Source organism: Pipistrellus kuhlii, unplaced genomic scaffold, assembly GCF_014108245.1.
Source record: "Pipistrellus kuhlii isolate mPipKuh1 unplaced genomic scaffold, mPipKuh1.p scaffold_m20_p_7, whole genome shotgun sequence".
Lineage (NCBI taxonomy): Eukaryota > Metazoa > Chordata > Mammalia > Chiroptera > Vespertilionidae > Pipistrellus > Pipistrellus kuhlii.
Genome location: NW_023425573.1, coordinates 7,672,658 through 7,695,754, shown reverse-complemented (window position 1 = coordinate 7,695,754; position 23,097 = coordinate 7,672,658). Strand labels below are relative to the sequence as shown.

The 23,097-nt window shown below is 43.2% G+C and overlaps 1 protein-coding gene and 1 long non-coding RNA gene across 4 annotated transcripts in view; one reads left to right on the top strand and one right to left on the bottom strand.

Annotated features, from left to right (window-relative positions):
* The window catches only part of INO80D (INO80 complex subunit D), a 54,751-nt gene extending 41,477 nt beyond the window's left edge, over positions 1-13,274 (bottom strand). For 2 of the 3 annotated variants that reach the window (XM_036420835.2, XM_036420837.2), the window contains exon 1: positions 195-410. The gene's annotated coding sequence lies outside the window, so the exon portion shown is untranslated. Of the gene's footprint in view, positions 1-194; positions 411-13,189 lie in introns of those variants that run through there. The other variant, XM_036420836.2, reaches the window with a different exon arrangement.
* Positions 13,275-13,911: 637 nt separating this feature from the next.
* LOC123651670 lies at positions 13,912-22,771 on the top strand. The gene is made up of 4 exons (XR_006740546.1): positions 13,912-14,044; positions 14,360-14,570; positions 14,654-14,803; positions 22,722-22,771. It is a non-coding gene; the product is annotated as an uncharacterized LOC123651670 (long non-coding RNA).
* The last annotated feature ends 326 nt before the right edge of the window (positions 22,772-23,097 follow it).

Below are 23,097 nucleotides of genomic sequence, written 5' to 3'. Positions count from 1 at the left end.
ACCCTTTCTCTACAGTCTGAAAGCCACCCGCATGGCTGTTAGAGCAGCTTAGATTCCAGCTACAGAAAGCCTCAAAAAACACTCCCTCCTTTACTAAACTCGGTATGAAATTCCTTATACAAGTGAACGGCAAGACACATAAATACTTGAGGAGTTGGAAGATATATTTGCACAAGTTCAGAATCTGGACTTACTTTGTTATCCTAAACAAGTCATTTAGCCTCAGCTTTCTCGTCTGTAAAATAGGGATAATAATAGTAGCTATGTTATCATCAAGCTCCTCCAAGGATGATAGAGCATGCAACACACCAAGTACTGTGCCTTGGACATGTTAAATAACGAACAAACAAAAATTATAGATTGTGGGAGAGGGAAGGGAGAGAAAAAGATAAGGAGCAAAACATCATCACACACCCTATCAGGGATCTAGCCCACAGCCTGAGCATGTGCCACAATGGGGTATTGACCTGGCAACCTTACGGTGCACTGCACGACCCCCGAACAACTGAGCCACGCCACCAAGGTAATAACGCTGACTTTTACATGATTTCCCTGTTATGTTAAGAAAGTATCAAGTAATTCCTATTTTAGTAAGTTGTCCTATTTAAAAAACAAACAAACACAGAATTAATGATTAATGTTACCAAATTCTCTTTCGGCTTCTGGGGAAGATGATCATTTTTCTCTTTCATACTTTCAAAAATATGGTGTTTATTATTTTCTGATACTGAACTCTTCTTATAGTCCTGGGTGAAAGCAACTTGGTCATTATGTATTATCATCTTACTGTGTGGCTGAATTATACTTGCTAACATCTAAGATTTCTGTAGAAGAAAGGTCCAAATTTTCTGTTTGTGTGCTTTGCCAGAATTTGATATATTTCAAAAAATAATTTAGAAAATCTTTCTTTTTCTATATTCTTGAGCAAGTTAAAAAGCACTCCAGGTATAATGTTTAGACGGGTGCCTAGGCTCAGTACTGGTTTTTCATAGTGAATCAGTTTTAACATTATCCCCATACAGTTTAGCAATATGACTTCTTACATTTAATTTCCTAAATATATGTGATTTTTTCCTCATATTCAGTGTATTCATTCATACACATATGTGATATCTGTGCTTTGTCCCTTTGTTCATGTCAGGTTTAATAGGAGTTATTTCATGTTTTTCCCCCCAGTATCTTCTAAAATAAAAACACAATGAACCCCAAATCTCTTGGAGTTATTAGTATCTCCATGTATGTTTTCTAATTCATCAACTGCTGGTTTTAACTTTGATAATCCTTTCTCTTATTTTTTAGAAAGAGAAGAAGGAAGGAGAGAGAAACATCAAGGTATGAGTGAACTATCCATCAGTTGCCTCCTGCACAACCCCTACCAGGGATCAAGCAGCAACCTGGGCATGGAATCAATCTGGCAACTTCTGGTGTGTGGGGAGGACACCCAACCGAGCCACACTGGCCAGAGCTGACGCTTTCTGATTGCTTTTCTTTTTTATTTTTTGTAACTTCTTTGGGACGAATTATTCTATTTTCATTTTTTCTTGCTTAGTATTTTTGAATCTTCCATATCTGCATATATTTCTGTGGGGTTTTTTTTGGGTTTGACTGAGATGGTCTTTGGGGCCTAATAAGGATTCTTGAAAAAGTGCATTCATTGTACCCAGGGTATGTTGTTACACCATATTAACATCCACTATATTATTACATATTTTGTCTGCTTGCTCTATCAAGATTGAAAGAGATCGGTCAAAATCCCCTATTATGATATGATTTGTCTATTTCTCCATATATTTTTTGTTTTATAAGTTTTAAAGTTGTATTATTTGATATATAAGATTCATAACCACTCGATTATCATTCTTTATCATTAGGAAGCACAACTCAAGTGATGAATTTTGTCTTAAATTCAACCTTGTCTGACAAAAATATTTGAACTCTCACTTTTGTTGTTTCAATTTGCCAGTTACGTATTTACCCACTGTTTTTAAATCACGGGTCAGAACACTGGCTTACAAAACAAATCTGTTAATTCACTTACATGTTGTCTATGGCTGCTTTCATGCTATAACAGGAGAGCTGAACAGTTGCAACAGCGATTGTATTTCTGAAAAGTCTAAATTATGTACTAAAATAGTATCTGCTGGTCCATTTAGATGACATCTCTTAATTGGTTTGTCTTTTCTGCTCTAATCTGTGTGTCATTTTCCTTTAATAAATGGGTTTATTCAATTTATAATTTTATATTTATTTACTTGGAAAATATTTCATCTTAATTTTATTATTTTACTAGTGGCCCAGTGCACAAATTTTGTGCAGGGGGATAGGGTGGGAAAGGTGTCCCTCAGCCCAGCCTGTACCTCTTCAATATGGAACCCCTCAGGGGATATTCCTCTCAATCCAGGACCCCTGGCTCCTAACTACTCACCCGCCTGTCTGCCTGGTCGCCCCTAACCACTCTGCCTGCAGGACTGCTCGCCCCCAACTGCCTCCCCCTGTTGGCCTGATTGCCCCTAACTGCCTCTGCCTTGGTCCTGCCACTATGGCTTTGTCCAGGTCTCCCCGTCTAATTAGCAAATTACCCTTTTATTAGTATAGATTAGAGGCCCAGTGCATGAAATTCATGCATGGGTAGGGTCCTTAGGTTTGGCCAGTGATCAAGGCCAATCCAGGCCTTCCTTCCTCCGGTTGCCAGCCAGGGTCTTCATTCCACACTGCCCCCTAGTGGTCAGCACACATAATAGCGAGCAGTGGAACTCCTGGTCAGTCAAACTCCCAAGGGGACAATTTGCATATTAGCCTTTTATCATATAAGGATTTTTTACATTGCTTTTAGCTTTTGATTCTTTTTATTGCATGTTTCATTATACAGCCTATTTTCTTGGAAGATTCAGTCTGTGCCCTTTAGATAACATTTTTTACTACACACTAAGAAAATTAGTATACTTAGCCTTATCATGATTGACCTCATGTTATGAATGAAAAAAATTTCCTAAACTACACATCCCAAACGCATTATTTTTTCCTTGTATTATGATTTTTACATTACCATAGTATATAACTCCCCCCTCCCTTTTTTCAATATATCCTTTATTGATTTCAGAGAGGGACACAGAGAGATAAAAAGAAACCTCAATGGTGAAAGAGTATGTATCATTGATCAGCTGCCTCCTGCAGACCCCACACTGAGGATCAAGCTTGAAACCTGAGCCCATAACCTGGGCACGTGCCCTGACCAGGAACCAAACCATAACCTCCTGGCTCATAGACTGATGCTCAACCACTGAGCCACACCAGCCAGGCAGTTTATAACATTTTAATGCTGGTTCTAGATTTAAATTTATTCTGTGCTATTCACTAATCCATTGTGTTTTTAATTTATCTCTGATTCAATGGTTTATAACATAGTCACCTCTCTTCTCTATCTCCCCTTCCTCTCCACTCCCCATCCAAGGCTGACTTATGGATTATCAGCCATGGTTTTTCTGTTTGGAAATATATGTCAATTAAATAATATACTTAATCTATAGCTTATCTAGATATGAAATTCTGAGGTCAGGTACTTTTCTTATCTACGAAATTTGTATATTTTCCCCCATATCTTCTAGAATGAAAATGCCAGAGGTCTGCCTCTTTATTTTATTTAGGGCTTTATTTATTTATTTTTTTCCCATTTTGACCTAATAGTGCCTTTATATTTAAGGACTAGAAACTATTTTAGAGGCCGGCTGGCATGTTTCAGTGGTTGAGCGTTGACCTATGAACCAGAAGGTCACAGTTAAATTCCAGTTAGGGCCATGCCTGGGTTGCGGACTTGATCTCCAGCAAGGGGTGTGCAGGAGGCAACTAATTGATAATTCTCTTATCATTGATGTTTCTAGCTCCCTCTCCCTTCCTCTAAAATCAAAAACATATTTTAAAAATGTATTAAATATATTTTTAAAACAAAAAATGTATAAGAATGTATTAAAATCTTCCTAGTCAACGTCCTTCTAATGCTGAGAATTCAGTAATCTATCCAATTGCCCTCTTTCAGCATTTGCCATTAGGTGGGAAAGAAAGCTCTCGCTAATCATCTCTATGCCATTACACAAAGGTGTTTAATTTCAACCTCTTATAAACAACTTCTCTGCCATCTTAATATTTTTACACCTGTGATTAATTTTTTCTCCCCATTTGATTCTTAATGCTTTTAATTTCTTTTTGTTTTTCTCTGATTTTTAATGTTTTAAAGTCGTACTAAAAGCCAACTTTATATCATTCTTTGCATTTTACTTTTGAATAATCAGCTGGTTTCTCCATTTTCAAATCCCTCTTTTAAAAGCTCAACTTAATCTTTATACTTAAACTTTCAATTCCCTGATGAATTCACTCACTATAAATACCATAAAAGGAAAGAATGTTTGGAGAAAATGGCCCTCTGCTTGGAAATCTAACTTCTTTCTAAGTGAGTATTATTTAATATCAAAATCACTTTGTCTATAAACTGGAAACAACTATTCCTCTAATGGGTTTTTCCTTTTTTTTTTTTTTATTAAAGAAGACATCATGACAAAATCAATAAGGCAACTCTCAGGGAAAAGACCTTACATTTTTTTCATTTTTTATATCCAGCCTCCCACCACTCAAGCTCTTTACCCATACTCCACCAAAGGCGAAGTTCACATGGCCTTCACTCTCTGACACTCCTTGCAAAATATAAAGAGAGGAGAAACAGAATTATAAAGCTCACATGATCGTAATCAAATGTCTTATGACCCTAATATTTAAATACTATCATATCTCTAATCCATAAAGAAATGCTATGCCTAAACTCTACCTTTTAACACATGTCAACTATCACTTACAAGAGGAAGGAAAAAATCCTAATGAGACAAGTAGATATTTTCTTCAACCATGGAAATAATTTGCTTAGACTATAACAGATCTATGCTCCCTTACGGAGGGGAATGCAGATAATTAAGCACTTTAGAGTGGCAGCAAAATAGAAACTCTTATTACCAAAAGCAAAAACAACTATATTGAGAATAGTCTCACAGAAAGAATATCTCCATGGTAAACATACCATATACCAAAATTCAAAAGTAAAAAATATGGTTAGGTGTTAAACATTAACAACAACACAAACCCACCATCCTCCTTGATATTATATGCTGAGTTTACCTGGAAAAATGAAACCATTTTTATAGTTTCTTTCATCCTGCAAATAACAGAGACATTAGCAGGGGACAAAAGAAAGAAATGTAAGCTTATAACAAAAGCACCTACAGCCCTTTCAGTCTTCCAACAGCAACCATAATCCAATTTGACAAGAAGTATGAACATCACTCTCTCTGGGACTGCCGCCGCACCACCTCCATGTGGGACTCTCTATACGTCATGACTGTTCTTTTGAGTCTCGGGTTTCAGAAGCATGTTCACTTCACTGCCACAGCATTTTTCCCTAATTGCCATCTGTAATTTTATATTCTACCCCCTTTTAACAGCCTAGCCCAGTGGTCGGCAAACTCATTAGTCAACAGAGCCAAATATCAACAGTACAACGACTGAAATTTCTTTTGAGAGCCAAATATTCTAAATACCTTACAATTTTAAAAATCCAGCTTGGACCTAAATTCCCAGAATATTAGTATATATATTTAATAGAAATGAAAAGAATAGTTACCCCAGAGTCACTTTCAAGTCTTTAAAAAAGCTTCTCTACCTTTTTATGAAGACGTTTATTTATTTTATTTTAAAAAATATATTTTATTGATTTTTTTACAGAGAGGAAGAGAGAGGTATAGAGAGTTATAGAAACATTGATGAGAGAGAAACATCCATCACCTGCCTCCTGCACACGCCCCACTGGGGATGTGCCCGCAACCAAGGTACATGCCCTTGACAGGAATCGAACCTGGGACCTTTCAGTCCGCAGGGCAATGCTCTGTCCACAGAGCCAAACCGGTTTTGGCAGCTTTTTATGAAGACTTTTAATTCAACTTTGTAGAGCAAGAAAAATGTAAGGAAATACTAAACAGATAAGTATATTAATTTAAAAAAACACATACACTAACATCCCACATACCAATGTGGAAAGCAGTAAAATTAGAAAAAATGAAAATCAACTGATGGAAAGAAAAACTTCCTATCACTCAAAAATATGAACAATATTCAGTGTAAAGTTCAAACTAAGTATTTTAAAATAAATCAAATAAATGCTTATTGAATGTCTATTATATGCCAAGCTGCACTTGACAAATAAATCTGCTTATGAATTCAAATTTAAATGGCCATTACAGTAGGCGAGTTCCTCACCTGATTTATCAGACAGGTAAAGGGGAGTTCTGCAGAAGCTGAGAGCATTTACTGGCTCTAGTGGGTATCAGAGATGGCACTCAATCCTGGTTCTCCTAATTACTAGGACTATGACTTTGGGCAAGTAATTTAGGTTTCAGTTTTCTCATATGTAAGGTGAGATTAGAATAGTCATGGAGTTGTTTAGAATCAAATTAGGCATTTCATGAACCATGCCTAGCATGGTATCAAGCACACAGTAATCACTTAATGTTAACTATTAGAAGCTGTAAGTAGTAGTTTATTAGTATTATCATTTTAATCTACAATCTGCAGAACTAAAATGCATTCTCCAGCTGCTAGTGGTTTTCTGAATGGTACAGTGTAAGTCTCCATTAAGTCGGGCCTCCCACCCTTTTGGGGCTGTGCTAACAGAAGCCACAGAATTCTTCCCGATAACCCATATTAAAAATCTAATGTTAAAAATAATGTCTACCTTCTATACAGCATCTATATACTGTTCTTGTGATGGAAATCACTAAGCAGAGCAGTGCCTGACTTGGTTACAGCATTATTAGCTCCAGTAAATAAATCATCAGAGTTCCTGTCCAAGCCACAGTCACTCTCAATTGTTATGGAAACCCTATATTGCAGCACAGGAAGAAAAAGTTGTAGCTATAATCCTCAAAGTTCTTTTGTTCTCCGAATCTGAAACTAATGTCCTCTTTGTTGCTAAACTCCACGTAACACTATTTCAACTCTTGGCCTCTCTGTAGCATTCGACTCTGCTGACCACTTTCCCTTTCTTAAAAATCTTCCTGGCTGCCCAGTGACTTAGTGTCTCTTGCCCCCACACTCAAGCGTCAATGTCCCCCAAGTTTCCCTCGTTTTAGGGATGCGAGATGAAATACCCACATGGGCCAGCAGGGTGGGCCAGGGCGGACTATGGCAAACTTTGCTCCTCTCAAGGGGTCGGACTCAAACCAGTTCCAGTAAACTGTTGCAATTAATAAAAAAACAAATAAATAAAAAGCAGACCCAGAGTTTTCAATTTTTCAAAAGAAGATAAATGTTGGGTGGACTCGCCCTCAGGGTGGCCTTCCTCCCCTAGCAAATGGCTGGTCATGCGGTTTGGACCCCCTGACCTTCCCTCCCTGGAGATAACATCAAGGCCTCAGTTGTAGTTCAGCTCCAGGCCCAGAAAAGCAACAGAACCAGCCACAGCTGATATGGGACCAGTGGCACTGAATGACCCCGGCCCTGGTAGGACTCACGTGGAAAGCCGCGGAACATTCTATTGGGATCTCCCCCTGGGACTTCCCCTAAAATCTCCACTCTTCAGTTCCAAGGGCGCTTCCTTTACCTCTAGAATTTGTTTCCTAAGCCCAGTCTTCAAGGAATCACTTGGTCTACATCTATGATGTCTTGGCTTTTTGTTGCTAAGAACTCAAATACCAAGGCTGCTGAACCCAGGTCCAGTCTGACCCCACAGGTCAACACCCTGTGCCACCTACACCAGTATTACCTTGAGAAATTTATTTTATAAATCCTTGAACTGGCAGTGATCAAGTCACACACAAACACACAAAAAGAGTGAGTCAAACAAGACACTTCTACAAGCTTCCATTTTCATTCCTACTCTACATCTACCCCAAGATTAGGTTATTACCGGTATCCCAAATTTTAAACCAATTGTACAAAGCTGTTAATGTGAATAAATGCATTTTTCTGGACAAGAGTCTGTAAAGTTCGTCAGATATCAGATTCTCAAAAAACAAACAAACTAAGAACCACTGACTAAGCCAAAATTTTCTCCTTCTACCACTCCAGCTGTTATCTATACAAGAATGATTCCCAAATCTACATCCGGTCAACGGGGCGGCCACTTTACCTGGGTAACCTCTCCACTTCTCTCCATCTTTGGTGCCATGGCCACCAAACCTTCAATCTTCTCAGCAGCGCTGGGTCTGGTTCCAGCCTGGCCCTCCTTTATACATCCCCAGTTCTCAAAAATGGGAACTTACTTAGCCAAAGGCTTCCAGGCGGGCTTGTAATTGTAAAAGGAATCCAAACATCAGTTCCTTAGGATCTGGCCAGGCGGTCCCACTATTTATTGCTCTTCCTACAACTCCTGTAATTTGCAACATTGAATACTTTTGTGTCCTCCGGCATTTATTCATACTTTCAGGTCCCGCCCTCAGAAGTGCCTGCCTAAAACTTCCCGAGGGCTTCACACAGAAACACCCCAGGAAAGTCCTTACTTTAAGGGTTGCCCCAGGGCAGCCAGAATAAATAGCTTTCCAGCCTCCAGGCCTCAAGGAGAACCTCTCTCTTATCACCCAAGGTTGTAAAAGTCAGCGCTTCCCCCCACCCCCCCTTCTCCACTAGACTAAAAACTCCTCAAGGGCAGAGAATGTGTCTTTGTATCACAGGGCCCACAGTTACAGCTAAATGAATGAAACAGCAAGGCTCCGCCGACCCCTCCCATCCCCTTCCACACCCCGCCCTCCCAAGGAGGGGCCACACACACCCAGGCAGCAGGCAGATAACTTCCGGAGTTTTAGAGGAAGAGCTGGAAGTAAAGGAAAACCCACCTTGTTGCAACTCACAGAACTCAAAAGCAGAGACTACACTAATAGCAAGCTGCTGAAAGTTTCTATGAATATACTGCTAATTTCCTACTGGCACAAAAATACTAATTTGTGCCGAGACCGGTTTGGCTCAGTGGATAGAGCATCGGCCTGCAGACTCAAGGGTCTCAGGTTCGATTCTGGTGAAGGGCATGTACCTTGGTTGTGGGTGTGCAGGAGGCAGCTGATTGATGTTTCTCATTTAATTCTCTATCCCTCTCCCTTCCGCTCTGTAAAAAAAAAAAAAAAAAAATCAATAAAATATTTTTTAAAATACTTATTTGCCCCATGAAGGTAATTATAACTTTCTATCGGCACTCGATACTCACTAGAATTATTAGTTTAGTATACATAATGAATCAAGAACTCATTCAGATTTTTTTTTTAAATCACATGGAAAGTATTGAAACTCTTTGGAGGAAAACACTATCCAAAGGCCCTGCCCGGCACCCTTCTAAGGGCTTTACGAGCAATTCCTCATTTCATCGTCACAGCAACCCTACGAAGGAGGTATTATCAGCACTTTCTCTCACAGATGAAAAAACTGAGAATGAGGTTAAGTAAGTAGTCCAAATCACAAAGGTAGGATTCAAGGCCAGGTTAACTCCGGAGCCCAAGCTTTAACCAACAAAAAACTATACAACATTGTCAAATGGAAAAAACCCTAAGATTGTGTTTATGTGGTATGTACACACAATCACACAAAACAAAACACAACATGTTAACAATGGTTACCTCCTGGGATAAATCTGAGTGGAATGAACATGAGGATCTATTACTTTTAGTCAGAATAAGGGCAAACAAATAAGAGAAATGCTTTTTAGATGGCGCGAACAGAAAGGTAAGGTGGGAATTAATATTTAAGGAGCACCAATAAGAGCCAAGCACATGGGTGTCCCAATTAATTAATTGTCTGCCTAACATTTCATACAAGAATCATTTCACACAATAGAGGGGTTTCCTAATGGCCATAACGTTATAACAATGGGCCTTACCTCAAAAGGGGGTATTTCTATTTTACAGATAAACTCGCCAAAGAGGAAGTAACCCATCTCCTGGGAGAGCTGGATGAGAACTCAAAATCCAGTCCAAATCTGTGTCTGACTGTAGGATGTTACGCTACAAATAAAATCGAACTGAAACAAATTTCTTGAACTGAAGAGCTGTCTTAGAAACCATCGGAACCTGGGAGCCTGGCATCTTCAATGCCAGGAGGGAAAAGAGAGGCTCCAGATTTTAACTTGAAGTTTTAGTGCAGGGTATCTTTACACGTGTCTCAAAATAGCCAGAAGTATTGTCTAAAATCAGCATTACAGTCTGAGCTCTGGGACAAACAGAGTTACATTAGCATAAATTAAATGGGCTTGGTTCTGACTCCATTGTATATGCAGCGGAGTGTCTGCTTTTGGGGACAATTTGCTGCTTCCAACCCATTCTCACCTATCTACCTATTGCTTACAAGTTACCACGTGTGTGTGGGGAAGGACTGGGTTACCGGACCAGGGGACTGTTAACTGTATTCAGAAATAAATGGCCTCTCAATATCCATAACTATTGTTCCAAACCTGGATAGTGAAAGCGGCTAACCCTGGGGGAACATCTTAAATAAGAATGAATGGGTCAGCATTTTTTTTTTTTAATGACTTAATTCTGGGTGCTCTGACTTAGAAATTTTAAAACCCATCAAAATCAAAATTTCATTTCTCTAAGAATAGCATTGACATGATTTGCTGAGAAAAATAGTTGGGGTGGGATATTCAAAATTCCTTCTTTCAGACTTATAAATCAAAATAAATATTTATTTTTGGAACTAAACATTTAAGAGTAAAAAGTATCTCACCTTAGCAATTAAAGATTAATTCCGTATTTGCCCTGAAGCCTCTTATTCGTTTAAAATAAAATGTAACTTTTGAAAATAAACCACACCATTTCTTCAGGAATAAAGTAGACTTTGAGGCAATTAAGAAATTAACATTTTGTAACAGGGTGGGAAAAGTATAAAACTTTTGAGATTTGTACATATAGTTGTTTTATTGTTTTTTGAGATTTGTACATATAGTTTTTTAAAGCTTAGGAATGTGAAGTTAAACCTGTATCTTTAAAATATTGAATTATGAGGCAAAGGGATTTTTTTTAAAACCTTAAAATATTGTGCAAAAGAGACTCACTGAGTGATTTCTTCCAACCCATATGCTCTAAAAATGCCAAACTCCAATAGAAGTAACCATTTTGGGTACACAAGTCCATAAAAAGCGTCCAAGTCAATAAGCAATTTCAATTAATCAATAAAGTTAAACAACCATTAAATGCAATCTGCATATTTTGTAAGCAACCCATATCATCTCACATATCACGCCTCCCTTAAGAACAATGCTAAATGGCTGGATCTATCTATCTATCTATCTACAATATCTATCGCTGGGGAAAAACAGAAGTAGTTTTATTTTAGGCAGACAAAAGGAAAAGACTCAGTAGGACTCACAGGAGGAGTCTCCCACTTCCATGCCTGACAGAAGTCAGCACTGACCGAGTCCTGGGCAATCCATCCATCCGCGGCTCCGCCAGGGACCCTGTCCGCGGGTGGCCGTGCTCTGGGGGTGGGCAGGTGGGACACCAGGCCGGCCAGCAGGCAGGACGCTCAAGCACACACACCTAGCATCCGGCCCCAGGCCCAGCACAGAGGGCAGGGCGGGGGGGGGGGGGGGGGGGGACGACAAAAAAGAGGAAAAAGCACCTCCAAACCTGCCCATCCCGGGGCCAGGCCGCGGGGGGCAGGGCGCATTAGCATCCCAACTTCCATACCAAAGGAGCCCCGGAGGAGGCCAAGTGCAGCCCCAGGAAGCATCCCGTCCCAGAAAACCAGGACACCTAGGTTTGGGAATTTAACTTTTCAACTGGAACAAAACAAAACACACACACAAACAAGCAAACAAAACCCTCTCAAAGCCCAAGGCACCAAAACGCAGCTACCACTGAGCCCGTTTAAACCCCGAAAGGAGCGGAGACGGGGTGCCAGGCAGGCTCGGCTCCCGCAGACCCCTCTGCGTGGCAGCAATCACCCATTTCCTTTAAATCCCCATTCCCCCCGCGGCTGGGTCCAGGACACCCGACCACAGAAATGCACAGTTATCAGGAGAAACCAACTACGGACCCCGGAGCCGTGCTCCGGGAGGTGCCCTGCCCACCTCCTCTGCCTCCCCGTCTTCCACGCTCCCACGCGTCCTGACAACCGGGGTGCCCCCCTCCTCCCCCCCTTTGGGCTGTTCACGTGTCCGGCTCCCGGGCAGGACAGTGACCACACACACCGGACGGGCAGCTCCCACCTCCGGGGGCGGCTGCGGACACCCAGCCCCGCGCCCACGCCCTCCCGCGGGGCCGGGGACCCCGCGGAACCCGGGGTGCAAGGGGGTGTGGAGCGGGGCGGGGGGGCCAGATCGGGAAGTGTGACCGGCCAGGGGTCCGGGGCCCGGGCTAAGAAAAGCCGCCTGCACCCCCAGAAAGCCCACCTGGACCCACCGCCCCCCTTCCACCCCCGCCGCCCAAACCCCGGCAAATCCTCGGGAAACTTTTCCGCGCGGGACGGGCGCAGGCCCGGGGCCGGGCTCGGGGCTCCGGGCAGGGCCGGGCGGCCGGGCGGCCGGCGGGGCGCGGGGCGCGGGTGGGGCGGGCAGGGGCGCGGGGTGCAGGGTCCGGGCGGAGTACCTTCACGGACAGGAACCGGCCGAGAGGGCCCCCCAGGCCGGGCGCGCTCCCCGGGGCTCCCCGAGAGGAGGGCGGCCCCCCATTCGGGCCTGAAAGGAAACTTTCCGGGCCGCGGCTGCACCTGACTCCTCGCCGCCGCCACCCCACCCCGCGCCCGCCAGGCCGCCCGCCCCGCCCCGCAGGCCCGGAGGAGGGGGCGGCCCAGCGCTCTCCCCGCGGGCGGGGGCGGGGGCCCGGGAGGGGGCCGCTCCCCGCGCCCCGGCCCCGCGCCCCGGCAGCCCCGGGCCTAGCGTCCGCGGGGGCAGGGGGGGGCTCCGGGCGGCGCGGGTCCCGGCCCCACAGCGCCCCGTCCCGCCCGGAGGCCGCGGGGGGCGCGGGGCAGGGCGCGGTCGCCACGGGGCCCGCCGGCCCGAGGCCTAGTAGCCGGCACCCCCGCCCCGCACCCCACCCGGCCCGGCCCGCAGGCCGCCCGCCCCGCTCCGGCCCCGCACGACCGGGCCCGTCCGCCCGCCCTCCGTCCCCTGTCCCCCGGGCCCTGCCCGCGGGCATCCCGGCCCCCGGCCCCGCCGCCCCCGGCCCCTCACCCTCCATGCTCCGTCCGGGCCCGGCGCGCCGGCCAAGCCGCGGCCTCACGTACGCGCGCTCGCCGCCCGCCCGCCCGCGCGGCCCAGCCCGCCGCGCTACGGGAGCCCGGGGATGTGGGCCGGGCCTGGGGCCGCCTCCGCTTACCTCTCCGCCGCGCTCCCTCCTCCCTCCGCCTCCCCGGCGCCGCGGCCCGGCCTCACACACACACACACCCCGCGGCTCCGGGCGGGCGGCGGACGCGGAAGCTCGGCGGCGCCGCGGCCGCTCCCCGCCGCGCTCCGGCCACAGCCCGTCCCCGGCGGCCGGAGGGCGAGGGTCCTGCGTCCGGGTTCGGGGAGCTCAGCGGCGCTCCGGGCCGGGATGGCGGCGGGGAACTCCCCGGACCTCCTCGCCAGCCCGGGAGGCAGGGCTGCCGGCGGCGCTGCGAGCGGCGGAGCCTCGCACAGCACCACTACCGGCCCCGCGGCGGCATAGCAGCGCGGCCGCTCCCCGGCCTCCGAAACGACAACTTTCCGACCATCTTGGCGGCGGCGAGGGAAGGGGGGCCGGGGGGCCGGGTGCCCCCGCGCCCGGGGGAGCTCGGGCTTCTCCTCCTCGTCATCCCGGGGGGCGAGAGGGCACCCGGCCGTGCGCTCCGGCGCCGGGGGCCGGGGGGCCGGGGGGCCGGGGGCCGAGGGGCCGGGGGGCCGGGGGCTGAGGGGCCGGGGGCCGGGGGGCCGGAGCGGGGGGAGCCGCTGGGGGAGCGGCCCGTGGGCGCCCGGGGGGCACTGTCTCCGCATCTCCTTTCTGGTGGGAAGAACTCTTGACCAGGACCCAGGGTTGCCGGTGGTGGTGGTGATTTTCTAGTTTCCCATGTAAGTGACTATTTAAAAAAAAAAAATTTTTTTTTTTAGGCTCATGATTTTTGTCCCCCCCCCCCCCCCCGTGACAGATGAAGTTCAGTGTCTGGTGGTCAGTGTGTATATGCTTCCAGAGACTTCAGAGCCACCTGGTCTTCAGTTGCCTGTTGATGTGTGTGTGTGTGTGTGTGTGTGTGTGTGTGTGTGTGTGTGTGTGTGTGTTCGTATAGGAAGGTATCTGTGTAAGATGTCTGTCTGAGGATCTCCCTCCAAACCGAGGTTGCTGGAAAGGCGGTTGTAAAGGGGTGTCTGTCTGTCTCCCATCCTCAGAGCCAGGGTGAGTGAGACCTCACCGTCCGCCCAGGAAGGCATGGTGCCCGCAGATGGGCCTTTTCCCCGGTGCAGTGCTGGCCGGGCAGGAGGGCAGCCAGGGCCAAGGCAGCCGGAGTGGGACTGACCACGTTCCGGGGAGTCTCATCTCAGGCCGAAAGGGCCCTGCAGAACTGGAACTGGGCTTTGATGACCGCTTTGGATTTTTTAGGTAAAAGGACTTATTACGAATTCATTCTGTCCAGGCATTTAAGATTTTTTAATTTATTTAGACTGTTTTGTTTTGTTGTTAAGGCAAGCATCTTGGGTGCATTGCACGTGTTGCTGTCCACTCTGTTGTGCCACGGGATCCAGAGGCGCCTTGTGAGAGTTAAAATGTCTGTTCCAGAACTTCCAGGGCGCTGCCAGGCTGTGTAAATTACTTCGAATACGTGGCGGTGGATGGTGGGTGTCATCAATCTTTTTTTTTTTTTTTTCCTTTTCTTTTTTTAATTAGCAAAGCTCAGTAGATACATGGAAACAAAGTTTCAATCCCGGGAGTTGAGGGCGCTGGCGCAGTGTGGGACAGAGAGGTGCTGCCCCTTGCAGCACTGCCCATGGAGCCCTGCCGAGGAGGGGCAGGGGAGAGAGGCTTTGCTATCTTTGTGAGAAGGAGAAGAATATTAGAAAATAATCAGAGGATCATTCTGTTTGTCCTACAGGTCACGGTGAGTCTTATACTTAGTTATGTGTCTGACACATGTTGGCTAACCTAATAGGAATTGATTGGTAATATGACTGCCTTGAGTCTCTTTCATTTATAATTTATTGCATTGCATTAAGAAATAACTGATGACTCCACTTCTAAATGTTTTATTTTTTTTTTGAGCTTACAAATTTAGAAATTTAAAATAAGTTCAGATAGTGCATGTATCATGTTATTTTCATGCTGACCCCCATCTTTATCATCTAAGTATCTCCCCCCCCAAAATGCCAGTGTACCTGAATAGTCCAAGTGTTCTTTTATGGAGATTTTTTTCTTTCTCTGGTAGAAAAATCTAAAGTAATTAAAATTAACTGATTTTTATCATCTTGGAAACTTGGGTTGTGAAGTTTCCTTCAGTTTACAAATTTTTTAAACATTTGGAGATCAAACACATTTGTTATAACAAGGAAATTACTTCTCTAATGGACTTGAAAAACGTGTTTTTGAACAACCTGTTCCTTGACTATGATGTGACTTTATAGATAATGCTTTGAATTTTTTAAGAAATTAAGGTGTGTTTGTGCTGACTGCACCCACTTATGCAACCTGTCTAGTGACCAATACTTGTCTGGAGATTGGGGTATGGTGCATAATCTTAGCGTTTCAAAGCTTGACTTGTACATAGTTGTAGTCCTTAATGTTTACCCACCAGCTGAGCAGCGTAGCCCTGACTGGAGGAATTATAACCCACCCGGGAAAGAAATCCCGCTTTATTTGCAATGCTAGAGGCTCGATCCACAAAATTCAGGCGAGGCAGCCCCACCCACTGGTCATCCGGGAAGGTCAGAAGGTCGTTCCACCGTCCAGTCTAATTAGCATATTAGTTCTTTATTATATAGGATTGGTGAATTAGATTGGTCAGTGAATATTTCATTTAGTAATTGAACTTATTGCAGGTGCAAAGTCTTTATAATTCCTAGAAGCTGCAGGTGCTAACAAAACTACTGACATAATTGAGCTTAAATAATCCTGTTTGCCCAATAAAATTCCCAGTACTCAAATTTGGCTAACATTATTGAGGAGCTAATGCATCTTGGTAACCTCGCTGGGCACTTTTATGCATGTGCTCTCATTTGATTCCCCCAAGAGTATTATTTTTTCTTTCTTTCCTCCTCCTTTCTCTTTCTCCTTTTAAATTCAGTTGAGATAAACTGTCTTCACTTTCAAGTACTGTAGACCTACTTGGCTCTAAAGCTTTCCAGTAAGATTTCAAAACTTCCTCCTGCTCTAGACTTTCCAAGGTGCCTGGAAATGCTAAATTCCTGCTATACGTTCTTTGCCAAACAAACTTTGAGCACCCAGCAGCTGGAGCCCTCTTAGTCCCAATCAGTGGCTTATTTCATCTTTGTGAAGTCTAATATCTAAGCCTATCCATTGTTTGAAGGATGCCAAAAAAAAAAAAAAGTATTTTTCAATTGAAATGCACTGCCTTTATGGCAAATGTGACAGCAGACATGGTTATACAAATTTAGTGGGGGTTTTGCTTGTCTTTTGGAGGACTAGGGTTGAAAATATAAACCTTCCCTAGTTATACAAATGCTTTTTCTGACATTTCTAAAGGCAAACTCAAAAGTCATACAAAGAGTCCCTAGCTAGTGTAAAAAATTCCCAACGAGGTAAAAAGGTAGAAGTGAAATATATGTAGAAGCTAAAGTTTTTAAAAACCACACTGTTATGATGGTGGCCGTAGACACACATTTTTTTTCACTTGAAGTATTTCTGTTTTGGAAACATTTGCTGGTAATGTTTGTATCTAAAACAAAGATTTTGGTTTTATTGTGATTAATGTGCCCTGCAAAGAAATGCTTTTGAGAAAAGCCTTATATTTGCCAGATATCCACATCATAGCTTTAGATTGTTTATGTGTGAATTTTCTGTAATACTAGTGGCCTAGTGCACGAAATTTGTGCACATTAAAAGGGGATTAATTAGGGGAAATATTTTAATATTGCTATTTGCTCTTTCTCTATAATAGAAGTGTCAGAGATGAAAGAAAATTAGTAAAATGTACATGAAAATCTCCCTCCTGTCAGAGTCTGGGGCACACCGCAGGACCTAAAGTCAAGTCTTCGCCCCCCTACCTGCATGCACTTCTAAAATGCAGGAGACCCAGCCCCAGCCAGCCCCACCCCCCTCAAGCCTCTCCAGGTGTGGGGGTGCAGCCTCAGGTCCCCCATCCTGGCACCTGGTGGGGGTCGCATTCTCGAGTTCCGAGACAAGTCCTGCTGTGCGGAGAGCACAGCCTGAGGTCCCTCGCCCCCGCCAGGTGCCATGCAGCCTCAGGTCCCTGCTGTTAGGTTGTGACATTACGGCATCCCAGTTAACTTGCATATTCCTATTGTTACCATAGTAGATTCAACTATAGTCAAAACACACACGATTGGGTAATCTCCCAAATCCTAACATGAGGCAGGCACTGGAACGTGGGGACTATTACCTGATGCCAAGTTAGAAACCAAGAAAATCTTTTATTTTTAAATCCCCACATGGGCCAAAAGATATCCCCTGGGAACCAGATGGTCACGGGCAGCAGCAGGGGCAAGCCATCTCACTGCCTTCCCGTCCTGCTGCCGGCAGAAAAGGTGATGTCTCAGCCTAGGCTCTGAGCATTCTTGGGCCACTTTTCTGACTCCTGACCGGAGGCTAAGGGAAACCGCTTTCCACCCGAAGTCATGTTTTAAGTAATGATTAGTGAAAAGAAACACCCTGAAGCAGTATTAAAGATTGGATCTGGGTAGAATTATAAGTGAGAGCTCTTTCCATAATTTATAATGAAAAAATCTGTGTCCCAAGAGGTGGTTAGCTAACACATTGAAGTAAGAAGAGAAATCCACAGAGCTCCAGAATAATAGGCAGAGTTCAACACAACGGTGACAGCGTTCATTTCTGTCACGTTCCTGGTTAAGCAAGCTTTTATAGGTCCCCTGGGCACGTAACCACTATTTCCATGGGAAAATAAATTCCAGTTTCCAAACAACTAATTTACTGGAACACAGCCCATTAATAAGTTTGGACTTCCTGTATATAATATATCTGCCATATATTCATTACAGACTTCCAGAATTCAATAGTGAGGTTGGGAAAAGGAGGAGAAAATCTTCTCATTCAATCAAAATAAGGAGTAACTATTAATACAATTCAAACAGTTTGATTTAAATTCAGATAAGGAAAATTATCAGATATAAAATGGGGAAGCCAGTTACAGTACACCAAGCAGGAGAAAAAGGTCACAGTAACTAAAAATTGTATTATTTACCTTAATTGAATACATTGGTGTTTCTATTTTATGCATATCTGGTTGCTATAGTATGTTACAGTTGGTATTTGCATTTTGTTAATTTAAAAAAAAAATTTTTTTATTGATTTCAGGGAAGAGGGAGAGAGATAGAAACATCAATGATGAGAGAGAATCATTGATCAGCTGCCTCCTACTGGGGATGGAGTCCACAACCTGGGCATGTGCCCTGACTGGGAATTGAACTGTCACCTCCTGGTTCGTAGGTCAATCACTGAGCCACACTGGCCAGGCTGTTTTATTCTTAAGGAAATCCAGAAAGAAATGAGGAGACTGAAGAAGATAAGAATGGATTAAAAATTGTCCAACCTTGTCCATTAGGCTGATGCTGTTTCTTACCAACTCAATAGGCCCTGGCCATTCCTATCTATCATGATGCCCCAGCTTTCAGCTCTGCCAATTACCGTATTTTTCGGACCATAAGACGCTCCGGACCATAAGACACACCAATTTTTAGAGAAGGGAAATGAAGAAAAAAAGATTCTGAAACAAATAGTGTCCTAAAATATTTTATGTGCATTAAAACCAACATCACAGTCATAAACACATGTAATCAACCCTGTAAAGTAAACAGCAGCATTTAGAACCATTTTAGAGCCGGGCAAGCACACAGACCACACAGAGCCGGGCAAGTAAAAAAACTTTTTTTTTAAAGTATATGTGTAGGCTATATTTGGACCATAAGACGCAGGGACTTTTTCCCCCACTTCTGGGGGGAAAAAAGTGCGTATTATGGTCCAAAAAATACGGTAATTCCCACTCTACTTTGATGCCTTGCTCAAAATCTTGTCCCTGAAGCGTTCTGGTGCCAACCTGATTCTAGTGACCTTATTCTTACTGTAATACCCTGAGTTGTTTTCTAGGTTTTGTGGGGTGGGGCATTGCTTACCTGTGTTCTTTGGCAAGAGAGGCGCAGTGGTTAAGACCCCAATCTCTGGTCAAGGCCATCTGGCTTAGAAATTTGGCTCCACCATTTTTCTTGGTGCCATGACCTGAGCCAGCTACTTACCTTCTTAGTTTCCTCATTTTCTCATTTGTAAAAACAGGAATATTAATAGCGCCGATCTCACTGTGTTATGGTGAGGATGAAACAGCGTAGAGCATTGAAGGCACAGGCAGGGTCTCCAGCTGCTCTCCTTGGTTGGTTGCCAATAAATACCTTTCAGGCAGTACGGCTAAAGGTCAGCAAGTATTGTTTTGTTTTGTTTTTAAACAGTACCATGACAGTGGACTAAGTATTAGTCACAAGTTGAATTCAACATAGAAAAAGGTGAAAGAAGACTATGATTATGGCATATCAAATATTTTCATTAAAACAGAAAACAGACCACTGATTTCCCCCCAGATATTTGTTAATATCAGATAATTGAAAATCTGCAACAAAGAATTATAAGTTTAACTGAGCTTTTGATAGCCTGATTCAGACTCAATCACAGTCTTTAAAAATACAAAGTGGAGGTACAGGAAGAGTATAGATAGAACACACAACAGGAGAATATTGGGACCAGTGAAGGCCTCTTTCATTGGCCATTCTAAAGAAGGAAATGCATTTACATTTCAATATGAGGTATTGAAGAAGAAAGACTTGACAATGAGGCATATAAAGAATTATGAAAAATCTCCAAAAAGAGTCCTCCCACAAAGGGAATGCTAATACTTCCAGCTAACATTATTGGACAGGTACTAGTTTATTGTTTTAAAATGCACAGTGTCAGGTAGTAGACAAAGTGGGGTTTAGATCAGGAACCCACGTGTGAATCTCAGAGCTAATATTTATTCACTAGCTGTACAAACGGGCAAGTTCCCTAGCCTTTTCAAACCTCATTGCCCCCATTCTTAATACAATTGCTTGAATAAGATGATTTATAGCACCATATGTAGTATAATATCTGATATGTAACAGTCACTCCATAACTGTCAATTTCTATTTCTTTCTTCACTGAATTCAAAGTAAGTGCTTGGAATCAAAGTAGGACTTTAATTAGAAAACTGAAAAGAGCCCTGCTATAGGATCAATTACTAAAGTATTGGAGAACAAATATCAAATTAATTAGAACCTTACTTACATATTTACTATTTTCTTGCATGATTTATGTGAGATTTCTTGATTAAAGTTATTGGTGCTCTTGAGTACATGAAAATGTAATTTTTAAAAATACAATTGAACTATACATTTTCACAGTAAGAACTGTGAGGTATTTAAAAAGCCACAAGCATTTATTCACTGAGCTGTGTACCAGACTGCTAGGCATTTCCTAGCACTTGGCTCCAACAAAATGGTTACAGGTGTCTTCTTATCCAGGTTACTAAGTGGTACAATAGCAAAAGACCTCACCTGAACTCTGTGGCACAGTGTGTTTGAAACAGGGAACTTAAGAAATCAATTTAGCAGCTTATGACCTAGCCAAAAGAATAGTGTTCTGGCCAGATAGTTCAGCTGGTTGGAGCTTCATCCCAACAGCCAAGGTTGCAGGTTTGATCCCTGGCCAGGGCATATACAAGAATCAACCATTGAAAGATAAATAAGTGGAACAACAAATCAGTGTCTCTCTCAAATCAATTAATAAAAAAGATTTAAAAGAATAGAATGAGTAGAAAATAGCAGAGTAGAAAATCTCCAAAGTTGTCGTCAAAGTATTATTTCATGAAACAAAGTATTATTTCTTTCCAGTTCTGTATGTGTATATGTATATTTTGGTGGGTTGGGACAAAAAATGTGAAGGCTTCACTATATGTTACAAGGCTGAAATTTGTAGCATCATGCAGTGTTAAGTAGTCAGTAAGACGTTCCCTGTCCTCATTGGCTTTCCAATTGAGGCATAAGGTAAAGATCTGAATTGGCCTGGCTGATGACCATCAAAATGATGAGGGCAGAGAGGAACTTGAGAGCATTGGGCTTAAAAATATTGTTTCCTTTTTTTTTTTTTTTTTTTTTTTTTAACTGCTGGCCAAACAAAACATGTCTGTAGCATATTTCTTGGCTGATGAGAACATGTGACACTGGGTAGGTTATCTCATCAAAATGCAGCTTGCCAAATCTCAGAGACACGAAGGAGCCATTGTGTGGTCAAAAGAATGAAGGAAAACATAGGACTTCTGTGCTTGGAAAAATAAAATCAACAGGATTGTGATTAAAGTCAACTAAGGAAGTAGGTCAGCTGAACATTAATTAAATTGACCTGTAAATCAAAGATAACTTGACTCTCAAGTGAGGTATTTAAAACTAAAAGGAAGTATTTTTTCACACAGCAAGTTCTGACCATATAGAACTTAATTCAAAGAATTATGTTGCAAAGTTGAAAATAGGAGAGTCAGCCCAAAGAGGTTAGCCTTCTCTCAGTTGGTGAAGAATTTCCTGAGTGCTCCCTGGGCACCGGGCTGAGTTAGGCTCTGTGGGAAAGGAAAGTAAAATATACTAGGTGTACCGGTTAATAGCGGATTTTGTAATAAAAGATAACACGATAATTTCAAGAGAAACATCAAAAGTGTTTTATTCAAAGTAATGTCCATCGCTAGCTACACATTTCCCCATCTTTCAGGTAATTTGTGGATACCGTCCCAATAGAACTTTTGTTTTGAGGAAAACCATTCAGAGACCCAATTTTCAATTTCTTCGTATGTTTTGAAGTACTGCTCACAAAGTGTGTGTACCATCGATCAGAACAAGTGGTGATCTGAAGGAGCAAGGTCTGGTGAATACGGTGGGTGGGTTAATACTTCCCAGGCAAGTATTAACCACTTTCACCGTGTTCTTAACTGGTTTTGAAGTGTGTGATGGTGCATCATCATGAAGCAAAATTACTTTGCCATGTCTTCTGGAACATTCTGTTCCTTTCATGATCAAAGAAGCGTGGTTCAAATGGATTATTTGTTGTCGGTACCAATCGGTATTAATGGTTTCACCTGGTTTTAGAAGCTCATGATATATTATACCACACCTTCCTGATCCAAACAAGCACAGAGCATTGTCTTCTTTTTGAAGCGATTTGACCTTGTAATTGATGGTTGACCTGGATCCATCCATGATTTTGTGCTTTGGGATTCTCAAAACAAATCCATTTTTATGGCCAGTTACAGTTCGATGCCAAAAAGACTTTCTTTCATGCCTTTGAAGCAACATGTTACTGAGGACTTTTCAGTTTTCCATTTGTCTTTTGTCCAGCTGATATGGCATCCATTTTCCTTTAAAATCTTTTCCATTGCTTATAAATGATCGGAAATTGTTTGCTGAGCAACATTTAATCTTTCTGCAAGTTGTTTTTGAGTTTGACATGCATCTCCATCCAATAATGCTTCTGATTGTTGGTCTTCAAACTTTTTAGGTTGATCTGAACGTTCTGTCTTTCACATCAAAATCATCACTTTTAAAGCGTTTAAACCAGCGTTCACAAGTATCTTGAAATGGAGCATGTTCACCATAAGTATACGATAACTTTTTCTTCAAAATAAAATAATGAATTAAGACTTCCCTCAAATGCTCTTTTTTTTGGTGTGAAATTCATCATTTTTAAGTGTAAAAATATGTATGATGTTAATGCCTTCAGCAAATTGGACATGTAAGTTTGTTGTTTTTTTAAATATATTTTTATTGATTTTTTACAGAGAGAAAGAGAGAGGGACAGAGAGTTAGAAACAACAATGAGAGAGAAACATTGATTAGCTGCCTCTTGCACACCCCGCACTGGGGATGTGCCCACA